The 18,876-nt window shown below is 42.3% G+C and overlaps 1 protein-coding gene across 5 annotated transcripts in view; it reads right to left on the bottom strand.

The window, feature by feature from the left end:
• Positions 1–18,876, bottom strand: part of KCNC1 (potassium voltage-gated channel subfamily C member 1) — a 117,681-nt gene that overhangs the window by 31,210 nt on the left and 67,595 nt on the right. The gene's annotated exons all lie outside the window — the stretch shown is intronic.

The following is an 18,876-nucleotide window of genomic DNA, read 5'->3' as shown; positions in this document are numbered from 1 at the left end:
CCCACAGAAGCTAATAGACATGATTATGTAATGTTGAAAAGTAGAATCTATTGCACTCCATGAAGTATCTCGCAGTGCCCTTGGGAACGAACATTCAGATGAGAAACTGTGTGAATGAATGTACAATCAACTGGAGATAATGTTTAGATTTTCTCCCTGAATTCTCTGCTTATGAAAGTAAACACCTAATCTTTCATGTGCTGACTCCGTGATGCAGCCAATGGGATGAAACACTCATCATGAGCTCTAGCAATGTGTGAAAATTTAGTCACATGTGGTCTGCAAATAGTGGTACTTAGCTCACAATAGGCACTGTTCACAACTGAAGATCACTATCACACTAGGAAGAGATGTTGTTCTTCAAACACCCCCAGTCAAGTTTTAGAGTTGCAATAAAAAGGGATTCAGAAACAAAATTGGCTGGTTTAGGGATCAAGAATTCTCCACTATTTAAAATGAATAAGTAACACTCAGGAAGGTGTAATGCTGCAGAAAATGAGGGTAGCAAGCAAATAGTACAAACTAGAAGCACAAAAAACAACACAAGCCTACAGCTCAAAGCATGGATAATCAAAAACACTGTGGTCCAGATCAGTGCTTTATTTCTAAAATAAATATAAATGTTTAGGGGTACTCTCATTTTCCTACTCATATTGAAACACTGTCCCTCAATGAGGCCAAACTTAGATTCACAAAATGATTAGGGGTATGCATACCCATGCGTCTGTCAAAAAGAAAGCATTGGTCCAGATAACAATGTATCTACCCCCACCTATAATTGATGAAAGAGAATCTGGAGAAGTAGCTTCATGCTTTGCATTGTACTTTGGTCATAAGTTACCAAAACAGAAATCACAAGATAGTCTTCATAGATATTTCTTGAATATAGAAACATTCATTTACGCCCAGTAGATCGCAGGAACCCTTTGGATTCAACTAACTGGTTCCACTAGTGAAAACTCAATGACCCCCCCCACCGCCGCCTTGCCCTCCCAAATTGGTTCTGGAACGGCACAGAAGGGGGGGGGGTGGAAGAGGGGAGATCATTTTGTCAGGCAAACAGAAATGTTTGCACTGATGGAATATTTGTAACACTGTGACACTGAATTCCTCCCTGAATGTCTACAGTTCATTATTATACTACCCCAGACATCTTATGAAGTCTGTGTCCATTACTCAACATAGAGAAAAAGCTGCCTATCTTTGTAGTATGAGATCCACAAATATTCTAACTGCTAAGAGAAGTATCAAATATGTTTACAGCAAACTACTACTAACCCCCCCCCCCCCCCCGAAAAGTAATTTTTGGAGGGAAACTTCTCACAGGGCCAAGAGCGGTAGGGGGAAGCAGTGCCAAATAGGGAAAGCTGATTGCTGTGAAGCTGTAAGGTAGATAGCAGAGTAAGGCAGGGCAAGGATGGAAGGTTAACAAAGGCTGAAGGAAAGAAATCCAGGAAGGCAGTTGCTTCAGGGACCTGAAGGGCCTGTTCACAAACAGTGAGACCTTTGGAGAAAGAGGGTGGAGGAAGCGTGATGGTATGAGGGGTTAATGAGAAAGGGAGACAAACAGAAGTCCATACAACATGGACAGACAGATGATGTGCTTCTGGCAAAAAGGGACTGACGGATGAGAAAGTTTTACAGGTTAGAGAACAGTAGTAAAGGAAGCCAAATGACCAAGAGGTTTAAGAAAGAAGCGATGTAGAGCTGAACATCACATATTGACTTCAACTAGACAGTCAAATGTTGGCTTCAGGTGTCTAGTTTCTATTACTACAGTGGTACCTCGGGTTAAGTACTTAATTCGTTCCAGAGGTCCGTTCTTAACCTGAAACTGTTCTTAACCTGAAGCACCATTTTAGCTAATGGGGCCTCCTGCTGCTGCCGTGCCGATTTCTGTTCTTATCCTGAAGCAAAGTTCTTAACCTGAAGCACTATTTCTGGGTTAGTGGAGTGTGTAACCTGAAGCATATGTAACCTGAAGCGCATGTAACCCGAGATACCACTGTATATGATTCTACACAAAAAAATCCCAAGGCTGGTTTTACAAATAAGAAAAGAAAGAATATAGTATGTGAGACAGTTGCAAATAAATCTAAAAAGGATATCACTATATATATATGCAACAAGGTCTGGACTAAAATTAGAAACATCTAAAAAAGATAACAAGCAGGATTGACATTTTCAATTTAGTGTGTGAGTCATGGTTTGTGTGCCGAGTCCTCGTTGTTATTCAGGTGATACTGCTGAGACTGTGTAATAAATTAAAAGAAACAGCTTGTCACATCAGCAATAGTTGCTTTTAAATTTATTCATTTATTTATTTATTGAGGAGGGGGTGAGTGGCTGCCAGTGCTCATGCAGTATGAGAAATTTATACACGTTTACATAGTTCCACAGTTCCTAAAATGACATGGTTTAGTTTAGTTCCATATAGTTATTTACTGCAGAATCCTATGGAAATAACATCCAAAATAGCCTGATGCTGAGCTGGCTGCGTATGGTGTTGCCAAAAAACCTTTGCCTATGAACTCTATGCAACCACCCATATGAATGCAGCAGGAGATCCTTCGCTCTACTGGTCTGACACTGATGCACAAGGATGGGCATGAGATACAAGTCTTTTAAGCATGACACTGATGGAGCTCTGACATGGGCAAGAGCTCTTTGGTGAAGATGATTTTAGCCGGCATCACATTTTAAGACAGGCACTTACAAAGTTCCCACCAGCACATGCGATGCCACCTTTAACTTAACATCTATTTTGGAGTTAAAACAACAACCAGGTCAACAATGTCTTTGTAATTTCTGATTGTGGGGTTTATAATTGTTTACTTTGTATTGTGGGTTTTTATTGATCCCTTTTATGGTTGTAAGCTGTCCTAAGAATATTTATATAGGCAGCATAATAAATGTCACATAATAAAATACATAAAAATGCATGTTGCAGCTAACCGTACTCAAGACACCCCCAACAGGAATGAAACTTGTGTGCCCCCCCCCCCAGATGGTGCTGGACTCTAAGTCCCATCATCCTTGACCATTGGCTATGCTGGGCATATCAAGACAATGATGGTTTTGTGTTTGTTTAAAATTTTGCATAAATGCAAAATCAATGCATAGAAATTCATTACTACCCTCTTTTGCTTGGTATTTAGGAGCACAACCAAGAAAGGGAGTGCATGAAATGTTGATGATGCTTTTGATTATGGGGTGAGTAGAATTTATGCAGTCCTTCAAATGGTTCCAGTTTTTCTTTACCACTGATCCAGACAACAAAATTAATGTGTTGCCACTAGCTCAGTGGTTTGTAGTATGCACTTTCAGGAAGTCTGGTTCAAATTGATATGAACAACTGGTGGTAGCCATCCCCTATTATTTTAGTTATTGAAAGTAACATTATTTCAAGTAAGACCGAGTGATGCGATAGCCTCTGCAAGAGGTTCATTAGAAAGCCTGCTCTTTGGAAATGCAACCTTCCCCAACCTAGAGCCCTCCAGACTTTGTTCAACTATAATGTCCTCCATCCCTCTCTATAGTCTTTGCTGGCTGGAGCTGATGGACACTGTAGTTCAAAATATCTGGAAGGCACCAGGTTGGGGGTGTCTGCTTTCGAGGCCAGATGCAAACACATAAAGCAATTCAAGCTATACTCAGGTAATGATGAGTCATCTAAGCCTAGGTCATGAGAATGCTGGTCCATGGGGTCATGGGGTCTAGGGCTGCTTGCATGAGCCCTAAAATGAAATTCAATTTTGTGGTAGAGATGTCTGCAATGAAACAGCACCAGGATTAAGGGTGGGGCGGATCCAGCTTTCGCTTTATGTTCACACAGGGTTTCTGATTTCATGTAAAGACAAAACAGCATAAAAAATGAATGAATGCTGTGGTTTGCCATGGAAATCTCCTTCCGCTTGCTTCTACCTTTCCTGCTTCTATACTCTGCTCTTTCCATTTTCAGCAGTGACTCCGGTTAGCTCTCAAGAGTGTATTTTCTCTCCTCCTTCGTTGCCATGGGGACGCATGTCTGCTTTGCTTGCAATTTTAATTTCTTGTCTGTTTAGTTTTGTTGCATTCTGTGGTTTGAGAGCATTTCCTAACATACACTGCCATTACAGCTCTTTTGCAAGTGGAGTCCCCCCCCCCCCCGCTCCCACTCTGGATCTGCTGATCTTGACTTCCCACCCTGCTCAACAGCAAAGGCATCGCTTTCTTGTTTTTCCTTTGAGACAAGTTGTACTAGTCATTTTTCAAGGAAAGAAAGGCAAGCAAGCAACTATAAACTTTTTGAATAGAGGGCACAAAAAAATGAGGGATGCAATAAAAAGATGAAGAATGGAAGGGAGTTGCATTTTTTTATGGCCCTTGAGAAACCTTGTGTCCCTATATATGTAACCATTAGTAGTATCATAGCTTGTGTAAAGTACAGTGCAATCCAACACATCTTTATTCAGAAGTAAGTCTTATTGAGTTTACTGGATTATCTCCTGCCGACCTAGCAGTTCGAAAGCACGTCAAAGTGCAAGTAGATAAATAGGTACTGCTCCGGCAGGAAGGTAAATGGCGTTTCTGTGTGCTGCTCTGGTTCGCCAGAAACGGCTTAGTCATGCTGGCCACATGACCTGGAAGCTGTACGCCGGCTCCCTTGGCCAATAGAGCGAGATGAGCGCCGCAACCTCAGAGTCGTCTGCGACTGGACCTAGTGGTCAGGGGTCCCTTTACCTTTAAGTATATATAGGATTACAGCTGCAGTTGCACACAGTGGAAAACAATATACTGGTAAATGTGATCATGTGTTGAGTAGCAACCTGGTTAAAAATGGTCCAGACTCCCAATGTGCTAAGAAAGAAATAAGAATTCTGAAGGGGAACTCTGGTTTGTACCTCCTCATTTAGCCACCCCCAACAAGAAGTATTGTGATGATATGTATATATATGTGTATAAGAGGTGAATTGAAACTATAGCTTTCCAAAACAGCAAGATGGGTTGTATCCAAATACTCAGAACAGTCCCATTGAAATCGATAGGGCAGAAGTTAGTCATGACTTGAATCTAACCCAGTATAAACATTCCATGTATGGGTAGGGGTGTAGGTTTTGGTAGCATCTTCTAGTCATTGCATCTAATGCACACAGAGCCTCTATGAGTTTAGAAGGCTCCTGTTTAAAACATATGCCTTCCAACTTGTGGAGGATGAAGACAATTACCAGAGTGAGCATGTTCATCCTTGAAGTCTCCTTCATGTGATTACATGACATCAGAATACCTGAGCAGAATACCTGAGCTTACAACCCAAAGTAATCAACCCTTACCCTTTCCAGGCTTCTATATACTGCCTACTGTATGCAGTTATTCTATAATACTTTTTTCCCAGGGCAAGTCTCTGAGGTTAGGTCTTTTTCTGCATCTAGAAGATGGGCATTATTTGATCTTTTTGTCATTTGCTGGGCTTTTGGACTTGTAGCTGATGAATACTCAACTTATGAAGCTTACAAGAAAAGCAGTTCCCCAGATAATTGCAAACTGAGTCTGACATTTAGATATGTGTCATGCCACCCATTGGATTGTGACTCTGTACAACAAAACACCCCCTACTCCTGTCCATAGCATATAGTGATCTGAAGACCAGTGCTCCGAACCCCAGGATGTGATTTACATGGGAGCTGAAACTGATTAGCCTTAAGAGTGTCATTTTCTCCCTGGCAACAAATCACCAGGACTTTGGTTTGAGTTCTCAGTTGCATTTGCAGCCTCCTGCCCTGACATGCCCAGTCACATGAGGAGTGCCAGGCATCACCTTCTATAGTTTCTAAACACTTCTGGCTAGTTGCAGACATATGAGCATGTGAAATTTCACTTTATAAAGGAGCCAATACCTTTCTCAGGCCTGGGTTTCAAAAGCTCTTTCCCAAACAACACAATGGACCCAAATGCCTCTCGTTTTATAACTTACTCAACACAGCTGCCCCAATCTGGGAAGAGAGATAAACATACACAAGCAGGCTACCACATACAGAACCAATGATGAGGAAGTTGTGCACTCAGATTACATGGTGTGGCGTTCGCACAGAGCCCCAGGTCGTTCCACGGACTATTGACCCTGCACCACCACGGCTTATCTCATCCACTGCCACCAACCAGGTTTCCCCCGGTAGTATATTCAGACTCAGTCAGGTTGTAACGTATTAACAAAGATTCCAGTTTATTGTGAATGCAAACAAGTTTTAAATACTTTGGAACACTGTAATCCGATTCACTCTCTCTGTCTCCCCTCTGTCTCTAACTCACTCGGACTCCTATGCCTCCCACCCACAAGAAACCAACAGAACTAACTGCCAAAACCCCTGTGTTGAGCCTTAAACACAGTTAGGCTCCACCCCTGGGCTTTCTTATTGGTCAGCCTATTAACCCTTTCTCTCTCCTCCCCCAGTACAACATCTCCATAATGAGTGGGCAAACAAACAAGATGAATTTTAACAGGGAGAAATGTAAAGTATTGCACTTGGGCAAAAAAATGAGAGGCACAAATACAAGATGGGTGACACCTGGCTTGAGAGCAGTACATGTGAAAAGGATCTAGGAGTCTTGGTTGACCACAAACTTGACATGAGCCAACAGTGTGACGCGGCAGCTAAAAAAGCCAATGCAATTCTGGGCTGCATCAATAGGAGTATAGCATCTAGATCAAGGGAAGTAATAGTGCCACTGTATTCTGCTCTGGTCAGACCTCACCTGGAGTACTGTGTCCAGTTCTGGGCACCACAGTTCAAGAAGGACACTGACAAACTGGAACGTGTCCAGAGGAGGGCAACCAAAATGGTCAAAGGCCTGGAAACGATGCCTTATGAGGAACGGCTAAGGGAGCTGGGCATGTTTAGCCTGCAGAAGAGGAGGTTAAGGGGTGATATGATAGCCATGTTCAAATATATAAAAGGATGTCACATAGAGGAGGGAGAAAGGTTGTTTTCTGCTGCTCCAGAGAAGCGGACACGGAGCAATGGCTCCAAACTACAAGAAAGAAGATTCCACCTAAACATTAGGAAGAACTTCCTGACAGTAAGAGCTGTTCGACAGTGGAATTTGCTGCCAAGGTGTGTGGTGGAGTCTCCTTCTTTGGAGGTCTTTAAGCAGAGGCTTGACAACCATATGTCAGGAGTGCTCTGATGGTGTTTCCTGCTTGGCAGGGGGTTGGACTCGTTGGCCCTTGTGGTCTCTTCCAACTCTATGATTCTATGATTCTATGACCACACATGGCAATGCTCATCTGGGGTGCACTGAAATGGTTAGCTGTGATCTTTCCAGAGATCTATCTATATTTGTTAAATGCATCTAACCGCATGCACCAGAGCTAGGTCAAGAATATTGTGTAGATGGGCTCCATCTGATCCCATTTGGCTTACTGTAACATGCTCTGTGTGGGACTGCCTCTTACCTTTATCTTTTAATCGCCTTGAATCCCATCAGGGAAAGAGGTGGGGTATCAGTCAATCAAACTGATCTGTTTTCCTTCTATTTAGGTTGCAATCCTACATCCATTTACTTGGGAGTAAGGCCCATTGAACTGACTGAGACATGCACAGATTTGCATTTTTAACAATCCAAAACTAGTGAGCTATCATGCTGTCAAGTACTGTAGAGGAAGACTGGGAGACACACATGTGCTCATTGTAGTTCACTGAAATGACAGGTTCAAATATGGCTTGCAAGTTTTCAGTGGTACCTTGGGTTACATACGCTTCGTGTTACATACGCTTCAGGTTACAGACTCTGTTAACCCAGAAATATTACCTCGGGTTAATAACTTTGCTTCAGGATGAGAACAGAAATCGTGCTCCGGTGGTGCGGTGGCAGCGGGAGGCCTCATTAGCTAAAGTGGTACCTCAGGTTAAGAACAGTTTCAGGTTAAGTATGGACCTCCAGAACGAATTAAGTACTTAACCCGAGGTACCACTGTACTAAACATTTTCCCTGCCTCTTACCTAACTGGCTTATGCCACTGTTTTAAAGTTAGTAGACTTTGTATGCCCTCTTGAGCAATGCAGAGAAGCACATATAGCAGTTTTACATACATAAATATAGCACTACAGAAAATAATTAGTTACTGCACAACTGTACTTAGAATGAGAATAGAGCAACCTTCCAAATTAGGTTTAAATTAGATCTAGCTTATAATGTGGGAAACTTCAGAAATATAATTAGAACTAAGGCTATGTTGACATTGCTCTTGCTATTTTGATCACCACTCTTGATTTTTAAATATACCGTCTCTTTCTCATTTAAAAAAACAGCTTTATTTGACTCATTTTTTAAAAGGATAGCTCATTCAGTAGAGCATGAGACTCTTAATCTCAGGATTGTGGGTTCAAGCCCCACGTTAGGCAAAAGATTCCTGCATTGCAGGCTGTTGGGCCATATGACCCTCTTGGTTCCTTCCAGCTCTACAGAATAATGGAATTGTAGAGTTGGAAGGAACCCAAAGGGTCATTTAGTCCAATCCTTAATTCCATCAGATTTTAATGAGGGTGAAGTGCTACAGGAAATACGGCAAAAACATTAAGAGAAGCATGTTGTCATCCCAATCTTCCCCATCCGTTAAAGAAAAGTATAAGTAAAACAAAACCCCCACAACTAATTCATTTTACAAAAAAGATGCTCAGTGTGTCCAGTGGAGCCCACTCACACAAACAGTGATAGTCGTAATAAAGAATCAAACAACAAGGCTGTTCAGGAAAGCTGGGCCCTGAGCGTCCCTACTGCATAGGTGTGTTCTTCAGGGAAACAGCTTTGACCACACATAGAACAGATGTATGGGACGCGGGTGGCGCTGTGGGTAAAAGCCTCAGCACCTAGGGCTTGCCGATCGAAAGGTCGGCGGTTCGAATCCCCGCGGCGGGGTGCGCTCCTGCTGCTCGGTCCCAGCGCCTGCCAACCTAGCAGTTCGAAAGCACCCACGGGTGCAAGTAGATAAATAGGGACCGCTTACTGGCGGGAAGGTAAACGGCGTTTCCGTGTGCTGCGCTGGCTCGCCAGATGCAGCTTTGTCACGCTGGCCACGTGACCCAGAAGTGTCTCCGGACAGCGCTGGCCCCCGGCCTCTTGAGTGAGATGAGCGCACAACCGCAGAGTCTGTCAGGACTGGCCCGTATGGGCAGGGGTACCTTTACCTTTTTACCTTTAGAACAGATGTACCAGCTCCTAGGTCTACCAGAAAATGTGTCTGGATTGCCATGATGACAACAGGAGGGATGAGAAAGCAATGTGATCAGGTCTAAGAGCTAGTAGCTCCATTAACACACAAATTTACAATCACATAATTTTTTTGCCTGGACACACAGATGGATGGGAGCACTTGGCCAGAGTAATACTTTGAAACTGTGAAAGGGCTATCCCTGTGTACACGCTCATGACTCTCACATTTAGCGGTTGGAGGAACACAAGGGATGCAACTACAGCTATGAAATGTTTCTTAATTTGGACACAACTTGCTATTAGCTATTATTAGTGTGGAAGGAAAAACCCTACCCTCTCCAATAACAGCGGCATGTGAGCAAAGGTGCAGACAAACAGCCACAAATTCACTCTTTAAAATGTTGGCCCCGAGACAGCTGAGTCTCACAAACACCTCTCTACCTCACACTGGTCTTTGTCCCATCTTTTCATTACCCATGGTGGTGTAGTGCACCTTTCAAACAAAACATCAAATAGATCCTTATTCGCTTTTCAAATCTGTTTCACAAACATTATTCACTAATGTGACGATATATACAAAATGCCAGAGTTCTTAAAAAAACAAAACACCCAATTTCACAAATGAGAAAAGGAGAGTTGTTGCTAGGTTTTGCTTTTTGAGGCACCTCAAACAACAGACGGATCATGGCAAAAATCTTTGTGGACTGGAGCCAACTTTGTCAGATGCATCTGACGCAGCGGGCTCCAGTCCACAAAGATTTGTGCCATAATAAATCTGTTGAGCTCTGAGGTGCCACAAACCTCTTTGTTAGTTCTGCTGCCGCAGACTAACATGGCTACCCCTCTGGTTTTGTTTTGTTTTTGAAGACTGTAACCAAGGTAACCGAGTTTCATTCAGTTGCCAAGGCAACTGGAGGAGTAATATTGTTTGCAGTAAAGTCAGACAAACCTACTCATGTTCTGTTGATTTGAGAAGGTGTCTTAGAAATTGTTCAACTATTTTTAGCCACCTAAATCCATAAATCACAAGAGCAATTTGCAGCCTATTAAAATTGCCAATATGCCGCATGATTTGTATGCATGAATTATTCATGTTACTTTCATTTTTGGCAAAATTGGCATGAATTCGAATTCCTTGACTTTACCCTTCTCTTGCCAAAAATATTTTTTTAAAGAAAAAATCTTGTTCTTGGATTAATACAGGTTAGCATCAGAACCTGACTCTTAAAAGAAAAAAATATATATGAAAAGAGTACAGTGCCAAATTCACCTCTATACTTTCGCAGAGACTTGCATTCATACATACTTTTCTATTATGGCAAAGAAGGTTTCGCTAAACATGTGCTAATGAATTAAATCAATACGAACTGGAGTGAGCTCCATCTCAGACAATCAATACGTGCTCAATGATCTACAACAGGCAGGCTGGTAAACTGGTCAAAATAAATTTACAATTGATTTTGTGTTTTAAAACTTAATTAGTACATTTATAGCTGGACTGAATATGATTGGCCACAACATGCAAACAAGCCCTTTCTCTCACTCCCCTTGTTTGTGGTCAATAGAGCCAACACACAGAGACCATGAAGTGTGCCAGCAGTCTATACACCCATTGCTGCGATCACAACTGTGTTCACGTCACAACATGGTGGAATCCGGGGAACAAAACTCTCACTGGATCTATCAGGAATCCCATAACAATGGGGACATTCAGTGAAGCTGAATGCTGGAAGAGCCAAACAAAACACTTCTTCCCAAACGCACAGCCCAACCCCCACAAAAGGTAATTGGGGTTGTCTGGCTTGGATGTCTGGCTTGGATGGCTTCGAAAGATGAGGCAAATTCATAGAGGATGAGGCTGTCAGGACGGTTATATTCTACCTCCTCTGAACGCTAGTTAGTGGAAATTGCAGGGGGGGGGGGCAGACTGCTGTTGCAGGCCCAGGAGCAGGGAAGCCACGGCTGGTGGGGCCCATGTTATGGGAAGATACAATAAACACACAGGACAAACAGCTTGGGTTGAAATATGCCATGTTATTAATTACGGTTGTAAGTAGGTTTTGGCACAGGCACTGGGTGTGTATCCTAAATCAACCAACCAGGCTGATTGATTATTTTGCAGGGTCGATGCTGGGTTAAGGTTCTCTCTATGACATGCATTAAATAGGACCATCGTTTTTGAGGGAATGCTATGGCCCATCAGCACCCAACTAGGTATCCAGACAGAAGCACCTCCCCCTGGACTCCTTTAAAAGGGTACTCCCATTTCCCTGAAGTGGAGGTAGGTGGGCTCCCACCTCCCCCCCAAGCCTATACTAAGGAGCCAATCTAATACCTTATCCACCAACAAGTTGTGACAATTGCAGTGAGGTAGGCAAAGCCCTCTAGATTTGTCCACAGGCAAATTTCTCCCTGGCTCAGAATACGGTGGCCAAACATTTCTCTAGCAAGGTCATATGCAGAACCTACCTGCCCCAACCACCTCCAAGCAGGGTCATGTGCCACATAGGGTGGGGAATCTAGCTTTGACTGAACTGATGAATCCAGGTGAGGCCTCTTTATATGCCACAAAGCCCCGCCCACCCCCTGCTTGCCTGTCATAGGTCGGTTCAAATGCAGCTTGCTTGTTTGAATACAAACCTCCCAGCAACCTGTGTGGCAAAAGGAGGATGGAGTGGCATCTCCCAACAGTTGTGCAGGGCTGGAGGTTTGCTCCAGGCTCAGACCATGGTTGCAGCGGGACACAATTGCCACTCGCCATCATATGAAGGTAAGCAGTCATTGCACTCAAGTCCTTCTTGCAGGCCTCTCAAAGGTATCCTAACTGGCCACCATGAGAACAGAATGAAAGGCTAGATGGGCCATTGATCTCACCCAGCAGCCTCTTGTTATGTGGTGGAAAGGGAGTGCCTTTTGCCTCAGTCCAAGACTTACTGGCCAGGCTTAGACTCTATTTGAGTCTATATAATGTGAGGGGAGAGACTTCATCAGGCAAGGCCTCTTTCCACCTGCCTTGCCCACCCTCCAGTCTTCGCTTCTCAGTTTGTATTGTATTATTTTATGCTCTGTGGCTTGCCATTGTTTTATTGATTGTAGTTTAGAAATTATTTATTGTTAAGTGTGGATTTCTGTTTAATTTTTATATGCTGATATTATTATTCTATACTATTCTAATGATTGTTGAATGTTACGTTATTTGATGTAGCTTGCTTATTTTAAAGTTATGTTTTATTATCACATTTTTGTATTGCATTAGATTGTTATAAGGTATACATTCTCTGCTTCTTCAGCTTGTAAACTGCCTTGGGTACAGTATAGTAAGATAGAAAGATGGTATACAAATTAAAAGTGGTGGTGATGATGATGAAGATGATGATGATGTGTTTATAGAGTTGCAGCCTTGACCCGGATGTTTAATGGTCTATTGATCCCTGTGCCACCACTGTGCTCGCTTCCTCGCTGCCACCAACCAGTTACTCTCTGGTAAAACACTGAGTCCAGTCAGTTGTTAAACTATTTTTTTTGGTTCACTTTTATTTTACAAACATTAACAAGTTTATGGTTTCTCAGATAATATTCCTGTCAGTATCTTAACTCTAGTTTCTTTACCGGCCTATACCTTCCTAATACCTTCTGACTGATTATCTCAACTGTTTGACTGACTCCTCTTAACAAATTCTCTCACTCTCTCCCACCAGACTAGCCCAACCCACAGACTTATCTTATTTGTCTCTTTAATTCCAGACTGTCTTCTCAACAACTCTAACTCCTCTCCTTCAGAACTTTCATAAGTTGTTTCCCTCACAGGGTTTCTTATCTTTTTGGGTGGCATAATGTTTGAGTAAGAATTGTCAGTAAATTAACAAAGTAAGAGAAATTTCCTCTCAGTACTGTTCCCTCTGGCTAGGCTTCTCTCAAGACTCTGGTCCCAAAGTTCTGCTATGGGTTTTCTCTCTAACCCTTCAAGCTTACTTCCTCTAACCATGAGCCACAGTGAAAGCATCCCTAACAAATGGCAGCCCAACCTCTGCTTGAACACCTTCAGTGAGGGAGAACCCACCACCCTACTAGGCAATTGGTTCTACCATCAACCTGCTCTTTCTCCTAATGTTAAACCAATCTGCCTTTATATCAGTTTAGTCCCAAATCCTGGGTGTAGTTACTGTTAAAGGATGGAGACAGTCAACTGATCATATGTAGCTTCCTAGCTACTAAGGGCCAGGCTTTCACTATTAGGCAGGAAGGTCTGTGCAAGAGTTAAGTGTAGACATGGACGGGGGTGTCAAAAACAGTCTTCAGATTAAAAAGAAGGTGGAAACCAATTATCTTCTATGAAAAAGCATGGGAGAAAAATATGCTTCTTCAGAGCAAAGGGAAGCAGACAATGAACATTTCCATGGCAACACCTGCTCAGCCCTTAAATCTTGCAGAACACTTTTGATGCTGCAGTTTTGATGCAGCACCCTGGCCCCAGGTCTGTAAATAATGGGAGAAAGCACCCCTCTATATATTTCAAGATTTGTAAAACCTAAAAAATGACCAACCCCCCCCCCCCAAACAACAAAAATCTACCCTGGAGTTTAAGTCTCTCTCTCCCACACACACCTGGGGCAGGGAGGGAGAATTCACACTTTGTTAATTAAAAAAAGAAATAATGTTGGTATTATTCACAGGCATTTCTGTAAGCTGATAGGGTACTGTAAGGACTGCAACTTCTACATACTTTTGTTTTATTTTGTTTCAGAAATTCTAATTAGTCTGACAGTTTGTCTGCCTTCCAAACCTCCTTGATGAGCAGCCCAAGTACAAGATGTTCTTCTTTCTAGCATTTTATGAATTCTCCACACTCTTCTGTCATTCATCACCTGATATACAGCTATGGGAAGGGTGGCTTGGCTGAACTCGCAGGATTACTGTACCATCTTGTAGAATGGATTGCAGACAGCTGTGGCCACAGAACAGGGCAGTGAGAGCCTCTAATTCAAAAAGGCAACTGTTTCCCAGGTGTAACTGACACACAGAGACTATAAGAGAAAGATGAGCTCCCTACACCTGACAGTTTTTTTACTCTCTTCTTCAGCTCAAAGGAATAAAGCTGAGCCACGTGCTCTATAGGCCTTGCACAGAAAAAAAACAGAAAGTTGTTCTACTGACCTTCAGCACTCTAGCTCAGTAAACACAAGGCTTCCTTTACTGCACCGACTAGAAGAGAATAAGTTAGCCACAGACTATCCCAACCTGGCACTCTCCACATGTTTTAGACCACCAGCTTCCGTCATCATGGACCACTGACTGTGCTGGATGGGACTGATGGCAGTTGGAGTACAACAACATCTGGGGAAGGTTGGTTGACCTTGCCTCTTGACCATCTCAAGATGCACACAAAGAATCCCACCTTGAAGAACTTGCATTTTCCACTAGAGAATCACACAGACTTCCCTAAGAACAGTACTATTTTTCTAGAAAAAGAGATGCCAGAACTGAGTTCCAGTGAGTTGTGGCTGAGGAAAAGCCCTGTCTAGGAGGCTTGAGAAAGGACTGAGGAAAACATTGGGAAATCATGAGTCTGTCTCATTCTGCATCCACAGTATGCAGCAGAAGATTTGCCCTGATTTCAAATGGGTATATCCCTCTATGTTCCTGATGGGTTTATAATGAGCACAGAAGGTTTTTCCTCATACCGATCCCATTCCAGATTCCACTCAGCCAAAGAATTAAATCAATGCAGTTTACAAGAATTTTCAGTTGTGCAACACCCCTGTTTTTGGAGCTCATTCCAAAGGGAGACCTATGTAATGCTGACATTCTGGGTCTTTCAGAAAAAGAATGAGAAATTCTCCATTCCAGCAAGTTTTGGACTGCCATTCCACAGGCATAGTTGAATTATGTGCTCTTAAAGTGATTTTCAGCATCTTTTGCTACTGCTGTTATGCATTCCATCCTAAGCATTTAGCTCAATAGAGAGCTACTGGGCCCAGTCAAAGTTCAACGTGGAGCTTTTCAATAATTTTCAGCAGTCATTGGTTCATAGCAGAAGGCAAACTGTGTGATTTCCCCCATGAGGACTCAAGCACGACAGTGCTGAAAACAACTTGAAGAATTCTGGATGGCATATCACTGCGGGCTCCCAGGGCTCCAAGAAACTAACTCTGCTTACATGTTTTAGAGCACCAGCAGCAGTCTTGAATTTTTGATACAAGAACCCATCATTTTCTTTTTGTTTATTTAACACATTGAAATGATTTTATGTCACTTTTCTATTAAACATTCCAAGAGGTTTACACAATTAAAAAGACTCACAGAGAGAACAGGAAAAACATTATTATTAGCAGCAAGCCATGGCATAAAATAGTGCAAAACTGGTAAAACAGATCAATAAAAGCTGCAGCCATCAGCCTTGGAGGATAAAAATGCCTTAACTTACCATGATAAAAGGAATTTATGCCAGCTGAAATTTGCCAGAGCAAAGGCATTCCATAACTGGGCAACACCACTGAAAAGAGCCTCTCTCTGATAACACTCATTTTATTTTTGTTTTTGCTAAATTTGCGCACACACCCCATTCCACCAAATGGTGCTTAAGGCTTACGGCGGTTTCACAGTTACACTGCAAATACCATTTTAAAATTGTAGCATGAAGTAAAACAGCAACTAAACACAAAGGAAAATGTGGGGAAGATGCAGTAAACCTATAACTGTGGCTTGCTCACAAATAATGTGGTATGATAAATGCCGTGGAGTGTTTGGTGATTAAATAAATTTATATACTGCCCTTCATCTGAAGATCACAGGGTGGTTTACAAGTTTTATAAAGTTATAGGTTTATTAAATTTATTGCTTTGGATTGGAAAGGTCCTCAAGCAATTCACAACCAAAGTGAACAAATACCATAATAAAATTATGGTACATAAAATTACATAAACATTAAAACCGATATGACAGTATCACACTGGAGCACAAGAAAAAGAGAGGCAAGGTTAGTGTCAGGCAGGCCTCCCTGGAGACAGCATTCCTGTTGTTGCCACACTCTAGAGCAGGGATACCCAAACGTTTTTCATAGAGGGCCAGATCTGATGAAGTGAACATACATGAGGGCCGACCAACTTTTTTTGTACAATTTTATCCCAAAGTTGTTGAGCTTTTTTTAGGATTGAAGTTTTTACCCCAGGAAATAAACTAAGGCCTGGGGGTCGGATCAGGCCCAATCACCTTCAAAATCCGGCCTGCAGATGGTCCGGGAATCAGCAGGTTTTTACATGAGTAGAATGTGTGCTTTTATTTAAAATGCATCTCTGGGTTATTTGTGGGGCAATATAGTCCGGCCCCCCACAAAGTCTGAGGGACAGTGGACCAGCCCCCTGCTGAAAAAGTTTGCTGACCCCTGCTCTAGACTTCTCTGCAACATAGCACTCCATGAATGTTCCAACAACAGCAGGATTTCTGCGCATGCAAAAGAACACCCTCCCTCAATCCTCCCACTGTGTGCTTCCTAAATCTGTTCTGGGTTTCCCCCCAACCCAAGTGGGAAGGGGCACACAAGGGGAGAGCAGAGGGGGCAAAGTCCCATTGCGTAAGTGGATGGGATGCAGTAGTTGAATACTGCCTAATAATAACAATAAATGTGCTTGAGTACATGGTGGATACCATCACATTTCACTGCATTAGTTGACATACTAGGGAGCACTGGCCATTTATGGCTCTCTGTCATGTACAGCCACTTCATACATGACAATGCATTATTTTATTTATTACATTTTTATATTCCCCTTCTCCTTCTGCCCCTGAGATACAAGCAAAATATGCTCTTAATCCATAATGTGTGGAACAGCTGCAAACAGGGCTGATTGCATCCTGTGTTAATGCTCCCAAATAATTCTTCATGCGTTCACTGAAAAATGCAATGGGAAAATGCACAGTATATCTATAGGATCCACTATCCCAACCTGTTAGCTGTGTGTTGCAGTATGCAATTTTAATAAAAATGAAATGCAATAAAATCCAATACAACTAAAAGACTTTGCTTGGCCGCCTACAGTGAGTGCATAAATCACAGGAATGATACTCACCACCTAAAGGAAAGCAACTGAAGAGAGAGAAGCTACTGGTTCGTGGCATATTTTAAATGTGCAGATTATAATGCTGCTACATTTCAAGTTACAATGACAGCCTATCACAGTCTTTATGAATCCATCCTATTGCTCTGGTTCCACAAGGCTGCAAACCTATCCCCATCTACCAGGGAGTATGCCTCATTGAACTCAATGGGACTTATTTCCAAACAGACATACGTAGTATTATGCTGGAAGGATTACAATTCTATATCCAGTATCCTGAATTCAGTTGGGCTTCCTTTTGAATAGACATGTATGATTGCATTTACTTAAAAGGATATATCTGTATGAAATGCCCACAAATTTTTGCTTTAGTAGCCTGACATTTTTTATGACCACCACCTCCTCTCACAGTTTCTCTCCCTTGCAATGAACTTTTAAAGGAGGATTTATTTATTTATGAAAACATTTATATCCTGTGTTTCTGACCCACAAAGGTAGCGAACAACTAATTTAAAGCAGAAGCAAATAGCAAATGAAAAATGAATGAACTGGATCTAAACAGGCAAAACATTGCAAGCTTAGGAAGCAATCAAATAACACGAATCCAACTGAGACTGGAAAGTAGAAACATATGGTAGAAAGCAGCCTTTAGAAGTTATGGACCACAACTCCCATAATTCCTGGCTACTGTTCATACTGGTTGCGGCTGGTAGGAGTTGGGGTCCAAAACACCTGGAGGGCACCTGGTTGGGGAAAGCTGGTTTAGAAGGTGAGAAAGAAAGAACCCGAGAAACAAAGAGATTAAACACAAGAAAAGTGAAAGGAAAGAAGAAAAATATTTGGGCATGATTTCAACTAACTTTATCCAAGTTTATGTACAGTATGCACTCTCATAGTGAAAATAACTGAAGAAATACTCCTGGGAGGGGATGACAGAAGTTTACCTTGGCAGGCTTTCAGGAATCCTGGAGATTATTTTTTTTATTGATTTTTAAGAGGAGGAAAAAGAAAACCAGCATAGGCTAAAAATCCTCTCTGCAAGTATCTCCAGTCTTTCTATGGAATTCAAAATGCAATAAAATAAAACCACTGGGAACCTCTGGCTGAGTGGCTACTGTATGGCTCCGTATGATTTTGCTGGTTGTTGGAGCGATGCTCAAGCTTGCCTTGTCTGACTTCCAGCTTAGACTCTACTCGGAACTCTCCAGGGTGCTAGTCACATTGCTCATTTGCCTTTTCAGAAGTCTACCTCTCCTTTGTCTTACTTTGCTTATGAGGACCTATCCTCTGCCTTGCCCAACTGACATCACTGGAACCTGACCTCAACTTGCTAAGCTTTGTCTGCAGGATCCTGTCATCCTCTTTACTGGATCCTGAACCGGAACAAGTGGTATGTGGCCTATGTCCCTAAAACTGTGCACCAGCCCATCCCCAACTCACGCTAGAACATGAACACCCAGCTGAAACCACTGCCTATGACAAAACATTTTGTGGCATTCTTCCCCTTACCTTCTATCTCAACTGAGTATTAAAAATGTAAATACTATCACAGTTATTCTCTGGAGTGCAGCTATATCCCTGGACCTCCTCCCTGCCCCATTTTTATTTTTATTTTATTATATGCAGATGAGAA

Source organism: Podarcis cretensis (assembly GCF_951804945.1).
Source record: "Podarcis cretensis genome assembly, chromosome: 1".
Lineage (NCBI taxonomy): Eukaryota > Metazoa > Chordata > Lepidosauria > Squamata > Lacertidae > Podarcis > Podarcis cretensis.
This window is presented reverse-complemented; position numbering and strand designations above follow the sequence as displayed.